The following is a 9,438-nucleotide window of genomic DNA, read 5'->3' as shown; positions in this document are numbered from 1 at the left end:
GGATTAATTAAGTGTCATTTCCTATATAAACTCATCATTTACAGTTTACTTAACTGTTAGTTAAAACCCACGATTCTTAACTTCAGAACAAAATAATTTGAATCACTTTCGATTATTTTCACGAATTTTGTTAATAATAAATTTGTTATTGTTTTTTAATACGAAATTTCATTTCTTTTAATTTTTTTTTTGAATATTAATGCTTCAGAAATGACACAACAAAATTTTTTACAAATCCGGTAACAAAAATTTACTAAATTATACATTCTCAACAGACAAAATAAATTAATAATTCTCGATCAGATAATTTTTATAACGGTAAGAACTGTTAGCTTTAATATCTCAACAACAAAAAAAAGTGAAAAAAACCTATTGTGAAATATGTTTTACTTTCAGTTATACGCAGAAAAAAATCTCCAAAAAAAATACAATCTTTTAAATACTCTAAAATGGTTCAGAATAAACGTTATAGCCAAATTTGTAGCTGTCAATGTCAGACCTGAGACGGACCTGTTTCGTTTCTGTTTCTTTAATTACACGGACAGACGACGACCGTTTTTATTGCACGATCATTAGCTGCCACTCACTCGCCACCCACGGAAGATTTGGCTAAAATGTGTCACAAAACAACAACAACAACAACAACAACAACAACAACAAAAAGCACAACCAACACAAAAACAAAAATAAAAGCAAAAAACATTCATTAACTGCCAACAAAATTATTCACATGCTTTTGGTTTTGTTTTTGTTTTTGATTTAATTTTATGTTGCTTTTTTCACTTGAGACTTTCGCTTGGCTGTCGTCGTTGTGACGTCATTTATTGTTAATATATTTATTTAGTGTTTCAATATTGAAATGCTTAGTTGGGAAAGGTCAATAAATTTTAAGTTATGCCATATATTTCGTACTGTACAGTTTGAGTGTGAGGCGTGCGGTTTTCATTAGCAATTGCCGTTGTCGTTGCCGCTTCTGTTTTAGTCGTTATTGTTTTTGTTATTGTTGTTTTTGTTTTTGTTTTTGTTATAGATTTCAAATGATTAAAATCTTTTTTTTTTTTGTTTTTCACTTTTGAATAATAATAAATTATTCACTTTTTGTTATTTTTTTTTTACATTTTTAATTTAAATTTTTATTATTGTTTTTCTGTATCAAATTAGTTAGCAAGTGTGCCGTTGGGGTTAATTAAGTTCAATAATTTTGTTAAAATGCAAATTAATTTGTTAGCAAAACTATTAATTAGAAAAATGATGTTTAACTAAAAAGTTAGTCATACAATAATTTATGCAATAAATTGTTATTTAATATTGCAAATATAATGGATTGAATACAGGTTAAATTTTTTTGTGTTAATAAGAATAGTTCAGTCACCTTTACTTTGAATTATTTTTGATATAAATAAAATTTTTTAATAGAAATAAACAATAAGAGTAAAAAAAACAAATGAAATTAATTTTTTTCGGAATAGAATGGAAGTTAACAGAGTTCTGGTTTACCAGTGTAACATTGCGACAATAATATAACTTTCTAGATTCTATAAACAACTAGTCTTAACTGAGCAGCAGATATTCATTCTTTCGAACGAAGATCACAGTGTCTCTAGCTGAAGGTTTCCTTATAACAGATCGGGGACAGCAGCTTCGACCTGATATCATGCTTGGATATAGTCCTGATCGAACTCATATATTAATTAATAAATATATTAATAACTAAATTAGTTATTATAATTCTCGTCCTCTTCTAGTTAAGTACGACATTCTGTCACCCCACTGCGTCTTCCTATTCACTACGAACGTGGGAATTTATTTTAATAGAACATTTTATCGCAGTCCAAGTTTAATAGCAGTTCATTTTAATTTGTTTTATTTTTGTTTTTTACTTTATTTTAATTTGTTTAATTTTTTTTTGTACTATATTAAACTTTATTTTATATTGTCGCATATTATTTGGTTTTCTTTTTGTTTTATATTTTGTAATTATAATTATATGATTGTATTTACATTTATTTAATTCTGAATAATTTTATTCTATTTAATTTTATAATATTATGTGTTAGTTTGTTATATTTTATTTCATTATAATAATTTTTTTTATGTGATTATTTTCTATTTTATATTATTTTTTTAATTTAATTTAATTTTAATTAGTTGAATTTAGTTTAATTTAATTTAGGTTCATTTTATCTAATTTTATTTTATATAATTTTACTTTATTCGATTTTATTTAATTTTATTTTATTTTGTTTTATCTTTTTTCATTGTGATATATATTACAGATGAATAATGTATTAAATTTGTTACATAAAACAATTCATTGTCATTATAGTACATATTTTCAATATGTTTGATATAATTGTAAAATATTTGCGAGTATAGCAATTGGACTTAAAATACATGTATAGAAATCTGATATCTAATCAAAGAACTAATAAAATAAAAATTGAACTAAAACTATTAAACTAAAAACTAAAATTTGTCTTGTAAAAATGGTTTAAATATAAACTTTCCTAATAAAAACATCTTTCGGGTGGACATTTTTTGCAAGACTTTGTTTTTCATCATTATTTGAAGAAGCTTTATTCATTAGAGACAAACTAAATTGAGCTGATGGTTAAAATAAGCCAAAGAGAGTTTTTCCTATATTAATTAGGTCAGCAAACATGTTTATTGAGTACGATCGCGTTTAGTTGCCCTTGAATATAGATATATAGTCACAAAAACATGCTATATAATTTTTTTAAATACAACAATTTTTAGCTATGAATCCATATTAAGTTATAAATATAAATATATGAATGTACATATATATATGTTCACACATGTATTTATGTAAGCACAATGAAAACGAGATAAATGTGCCGCTTAATTTTAATTAAAAAATAATTTTATTTTCAGTTTTACACTGCGAATGCCGCAATTAAAAAAAAAAATCAGAAAAAGAATCATTTTAATGAAAATGCAAAATGGAAACAATAGATTTAAAATTAAAATTTTTTGCTGATTCTCATTCTGATTTCAATTCAAAAAATTTTTTTTTTGTTAAATATTTTACAGAAGTTATTAGCTACAATTAACTTTTTGCGATAATTAAGTGAGACGAGTGAGATATGCACCATATGAACATGTTGTTGACTGGCATTGGTACAGTACGGAGTTGGTTTATTTTAATTATGTTGATTAAAGTGCCTCATTATGAAGTGACGGCCTTGATTGAAAGCTGCAAATTCACATTAAAGTTAATAATAAGTTACATGATTTATAAATAAATACGAAGCAGAGCAGTAGTCTAACTTTAAAATTAAAATAACAAAATATTTTCAACAAATTAAACTGCGAAAAATAATTATTTCTAGAGTAATTATTGTGCGTACTGTACAAAACTGTGTTGGAATTTATTTTTATGCTGCCTTCTTGCTAGCAATTAAATGAGTTAATTACACAAATTAAGTAAATGATTAAAATATTTTAATATTATATGCATTTGATTAACTCAAAATGAAAATTGTATATTTTTTAATTAAAATTGTAGTACAAATTATGTGTGAAAATTGCTAAAGCTTAAAAAAGTGGACATATTTTATGATTTCTCTATACTGCATATATGCATTTTAATTTCGAACGTGTACTCACTACATAAACTGATTTAACATTGTAATTAATCATTGTTCACACTTGGTTTATTATTTCAATAGTTGGAAAATATAATCAGATTATAAATTTGCTAGATTAAATGCACTCGCCTGATGATAAAGGCACACATATAGGCAGGCAGGCAGGCAGGCAGGCAGCACATAAAGGCAACTGCATCTGCAATTGCAAATTGTTTTCACATAGATAGTATCCGTATCTGTTAACGAGTACGTTAAATGCGTTCTAATAATGTATGCACACTCATTGTCGAAGTCACTATCACAGTCTTAAGCCTTTAGTGCTAATGTGAAGCTATTATTAGTTTTGTGATTTTTTCCTTGTTCATATTTAATACTTCAAAGAAAATTTTATTGTATAACCAATGCAATACAATATTGCAAAGATACTTTTCACGAAACGTGCATAATTTTTTGCTTTTTGTGGTTTTTTTTTTTTTTGTAAAGAAAAATATCTACGTAATTTATTTTCAATTTTGTGAGTAATATTTTATTAAATATTAATTTTTTTTCTTTTATTTTTTTGATTTTTTTTTTAATACTCTAACGCTTTAATAATTGCGTTGCAAATATTTAATTCTATAATTGATTTTTTTTTAAAAATAAATTATCTTGTCATTATTAAGTGACTAAGTCGAATTTTAATTTGTTTTCCATAGTACGAGTATGAAATTGCAGTTAATTAAAAGCATGTAAACCTAATGAAACTGCAAGTTAATAAGACTATTAAAACATTTAACTTGTTCTTATTAATAATGACGTTTTTTTATTAATGATAAAAAAAAACTGGTAGTTATTTACATTTAAATATGTAAGATGTTCTTCACGTGGATCAGACTCGATCCACACCTATTTATAATTGCAAAGTGCGCAATTCTTCAGTGCCTTCAAACCTTCAAATCGTACGTAATAATGACGTGATGTGTGGAGACATAGTGAAAGTACCATATAGTTGAAATTAAAATTAATGTTCTTATTCTAGATACTAACAAGCAGGAAATATATTAACGTCACATTAGCATTAATCATGTTTCAAATTAAAAAAATTAAGAAGTAAGTTAATTTTTATTAAAAGATAATTGCAGTAAAATATTATATAATACTTGTTTATTTAAGATATGTTAATTCTTTTATGTTAATTCTTTTTTATGTCTCAACAAATTCGTAGAGTCCAAAATCTAGAATTTAATAATATGACCATAATACCACATGGTATTAATAACATGGTTTTTATTTTGAGTTTTGATATAGTGTTTCTCCAATACCTTTTGTTAATACTAAATTGACTTTCTTTCTCGGCTTATTTTTTTGAAATAACTAATTGCCGATTATAGGCAGTGATTATAGCCATGTAAATGTAAGTTAGGTTAGGTTAAGTTGGAGTAGCGGTCTAGTGCTTAAAGCCCAATTGAGCTCAAATAATGATTCTTTGTGCTATCATGGCGTGTAAAAGCAGACCAGATCTAAATCTGGCGTTCAGTATTAACTTTTGTCGTGTGAATAGACTTTGACAAACTAGGTCGTAAGTTTATAAATGTTGTTAGCAATAGTTTTATATAGTAACAAGAATTTAGTGCACCACGTCTAAATTTGGTTTTCATTATCAACTTTTGTCATGTGAATATTGGTCGTAAATTTATAGATATTGTTAGCAACAATTTTATATAGTAACATAACAATTATTTAGTATATCAGGTCTAAACCTAGTGTTCGGTATTAACTTTTGCCGTGTGAATAGACTATCACAAAGTAGTTCGTAAGTTAACAGATGTTGTTAAAAACAGTTTTATGTATTAACTTATTTAGTGCTAACAATATAATATATAAATTAAATTTATTGTAAATTAATTGTATTGAAGAGAACAACTCTTATTAACTGCTTTTGCCTATACATATATAAATAACTATATAAAAGGGCTAATATAAACTTATTCCAAGTACTTATCAAAAGTAAACATAAAGTTAAATATCCCATCTCAATTAATAGCTAAAGTTTCATATATAAAAATAATAAATTAAAATAAAATTATCAAAATGAAAATGAATCATATGAACAGGTTTCATTATTAAACAAATTATCCTAGCTTATGTTAATTTAAACTTATTCCAGACGCAAAAGAGACGAAAACTAAGAAACATCATATGAAACTTAACTTTGTTCCATAGAGTGGATGCGAGTGAATAATGTATCTGCAGGAAAGTACTGGCGTATATGTCAACAAAACAAGCTACTTTGTCATTTCAACAGTTTTCACACATTTCACATATAAATTAAAAATGTTTAACAAAAAAAAATAAAAAAAAAAAGAGATGAAAAAAAGAAACTGGAAAAATAAATAAATACAATCCAAAAGAGCTTTTTATTTATATAAAAAATTTACACAAGTGTTAGCAATTTGATTTTGTAACAATTTTTTATTTATTTGAACAAAAAGTTACTACTAGAACATCTATAAGAAAAATTAAGTAACACAAAAAAAAAACAAAAAAAAAATAGGTGCAATGCAGGGTAAAAGGAGCTGCTAAATGCCTCAGGCATTTGTCATGAAAACAAAACTTAAAGAAAGTTCATTGCGCCTGTCATGGCATTGCCATGTCTGCGCATTAGTAATAATGAAGATGGCAATGATGATGATGATGATAGCAATGATGATGAAGATGGCAATAATGATGATTATAGTAATGATGATGATGATGACAATGATGATGATTTTAATAATAATAATACCATACATAATAACGATAAAAATGTACCTTTTATATGTTAAATCATATTTAAAGATTTTCTCTTTTATTTAAATTTTTTTTTCTTCTTTGGCTTTTTAGACGAGTATCTTATGGGTTTTTGCAAAAGCTGCTTACGTCTGATGTTGCCATTTTAATGGTATTTCGTGCTAGATTAGTCATTTTAATGTCAGCACAGCTGTTAGCGTTCTTTATTGCTAACGTGATTTACATGAGTTTTATAGGCTTAAGTAGATCTATGCGATTTACAAGTTTTCAAGCACCAAAAGACATATAAAAGAAAATGAAGTGATATGAAAAGGATAGCAGTAGAAGAAAAAAAGAAAAAAAAAATAGATATGTAAATGTGAAACTTGACATGTGAAGCAACCTTAAGAAATCGTACTTCCTGACTAGACAGTTTGTGACATTCAGCAACTTTTGTAAAGACTTTTTTACACTTCAAAAATGAATTGCTTTCAACTTTTTGTTCTTGAAAGTTTTTAAAGTTACTTTTTTAATTGCCACAAAAAGTGTTGATAGGTTTATTGAAAAGGAATGAATAGGTTAAATAAAGTTGTTTACGAATCTAATGAGCTAGGAAATATACATACACTAAGTATTTATCAAGAAGAATGAGTTAATAGTTTGGGTCATGAACTGATTAGTCAGTGATATACAAAATTCACTCTTCACACTTATAAAAAGAAATTTTCACAGACTGTATTTATTATAATATAATGAAAAGAGTCTGTTCATACAAAATTATATAAAAATAACTAAAGAACAATTTTTAAAGAAACAATTGAGTAGACATTTGATAGCTTTTTGCATTAAAATGGGACTGGCGATAAAAATAGATTTACTACGCTAATCCCTTAATGCAAAAAATCATGGATTCAATAAGGACAACCATCCATATTAACAACAAAACGAAACATTTATGGAAATGAGGTTATGTTATGCATTTGGGTGTGATCTAAAATGAGTGGTGTACTTTGAGCTGCTAAAATCGAGCTATAATATTACTGCTAAATGTTACTAAGAAGTATAAATAGATTTGTACTAAAGCATGCAGATAGTAAAAAAACATTCTATACGCTGAAAGAAATATTGTAGTCTTTTGACTAAAATACACTCTATACACTCCAGATAATAAAAAAGTTTTCTACAATGTACAAATTTTGTAAATATTTTTTTTTTTTTATGAAAAAAGAATTTTTAGTGTTTTTTATATAACTGTTAGGTTACAAGTAACAGAGTTAGAGCTTTGATCCTACCAAGTTAGAAACAATGACATCGTGTGTTTTAAACAAATGTGCTAAAGACCTATTAAGTTTATTATTTTACTAAAATTTTGTTAATAATTTTTTCTTGTGTTTAAATTTTGATCAAATGGTAGAGGTTTTTCATAAAATAATTGTTGTTAACAATCAACAGTTCTTTTGATATAAAAATATTTTATATTTTTTATTCATTTTAATAATTTTTTTTTGTATTTAATAAAATTTTAATATTTTTTAAAGCCATTAAAAATTATCATTTAATGCACAAAGCCTTTGCTCTTTAGCTTAGCAGTTAACTGCTGAAACCAAAGCGAACACACCTTTTACAGTCAAAGCAAGCTGACGTACAGACTGAGTTAACAGACAAATCAGCAGTGCATTATGCAGCTTGGCAACAACAATAAATGGCAAATTAAAAAACAAAACAAATAAAATAAAGTAAAAAAAAATTAAAAGTAAATTTGCATTTGTGTAGCCACAATTTGCAAATGCAGCATAAATGTTATATGAGACTGCAGTAGCAGCAACAAAGGTAAACGTATAACAAAAACAAAACACAAAAATACTTTATTTTAAAACATAAAGTAAAGCAAAAGCTTCAAAGTCAATGGCAACAGCGAAACAAACAAAGGCCCAAAGCATAAAATGTTACTTTTGCAAGAGAGAGAAAGAGAGAGAGAAAAAGGCAAAAACAATGCAAGGATTTGTGACATTATTAAAAAATTTTTATGCAGCTAACAGCACGTGCAACAACAACAATAACAACAACATCACATTGAAATAGCACATAGCGACACAGTAAGCATAAATGTAAACAAAATCCAACAGAAAAAGAAGAGGGATAACATAAAATAAGCATAAACATGTAAACATAAAATGAAGCTAACTAAACTCAGCTGTTTCTAGGCGGCCATATTTGCCGCCATTTTTATACCAAATCCTTTAATTCCATTTTCCAAGTAACGCGCCCATTTTTCTAAATGCACAACATAGAAGTTGCTGAGCAAAACAAAAGCATGAAAATATAAATAACGAAAATGGAAAGTAAAGCATAAAAGCAAAATGTTTAGCTCTGCAGCAAAAGTGAACAGAAAACAGCTGTTTAGTTTTGCAGGATTTGTTGGCTTGGTTAGTTTGAGGCGAAGGCATGAAAAATGGTTACAATGACAGTAGGTAAATTGAAGACTAAAACAACAGAAGAGAAAAAAACGAAAAAAATAAATAAAAAAGTATAATAAAAAAGAAAATAAAAATAGAATAAGAGAAAGAGAGCAGCACAATAAAAAAATTTTTTTAAAAAAACGTAGTAACAGGACTAGGCAAAAACAAAAAATGAAAAAAATCGAAAAAAATAGAAAAAAAAGTATAAAAAAAGTTAAGCCGCAAAGTAACGCCTGACAACAAGCATTGACTTAACCGCGTTATGCTGCCGCTGTTAATAATGGCAGTAATGCTGACTTTTATCTACTTTATAGGCGCAGTTACATCCATCTATCTAACCATGCTATCTGTAGAGTTTAGTGCAGAGTGCGTTGTTATGCTTAAGTGTATATGTGTGAATAAATCCGGAAAAGGATGTGCACAAGTAGCAAGTGTAAAGTTGCTTTAAGTCTTCAAGTAGATTGTGAGAGAAGTACGAGTATGTAAAAGATACTTCTGTGTGATGTTATTGATGCAACTGTTTTGTTCTTGACTCCGTGTAGAAGGATGTCATAAAACTGAAACAGGCGACAGGAACAATAGGATTTCTTACTGCAATTGAGGGAGAGAAGGAAAAAAAA

At 26.8% G+C, this 9,438-nt stretch overlaps 1 protein-coding gene across 1 annotated transcript in view; it reads right to left on the bottom strand.

The window, feature by feature from the left end:
• Window positions 1-9,438, bottom strand: part of LOC119666230 — a 15,921-nt gene that overhangs the window by 2,160 nt on the left and 4,323 nt on the right. The gene's annotated exons all lie outside the window — the stretch shown is intronic.

This window comes from Teleopsis dalmanni, chromosome 1, assembly GCF_002237135.1.
Source record: "Teleopsis dalmanni isolate 2A chromosome 1, ASM223713v2, whole genome shotgun sequence".
NCBI lineage: Eukaryota > Metazoa > Arthropoda > Insecta > Diptera > Diopsidae > Teleopsis > Teleopsis dalmanni.
The sequence above is the reverse complement of the archived record's forward strand: the minus strand, read 5'-3'. Positions and strand labels throughout refer to the sequence as shown.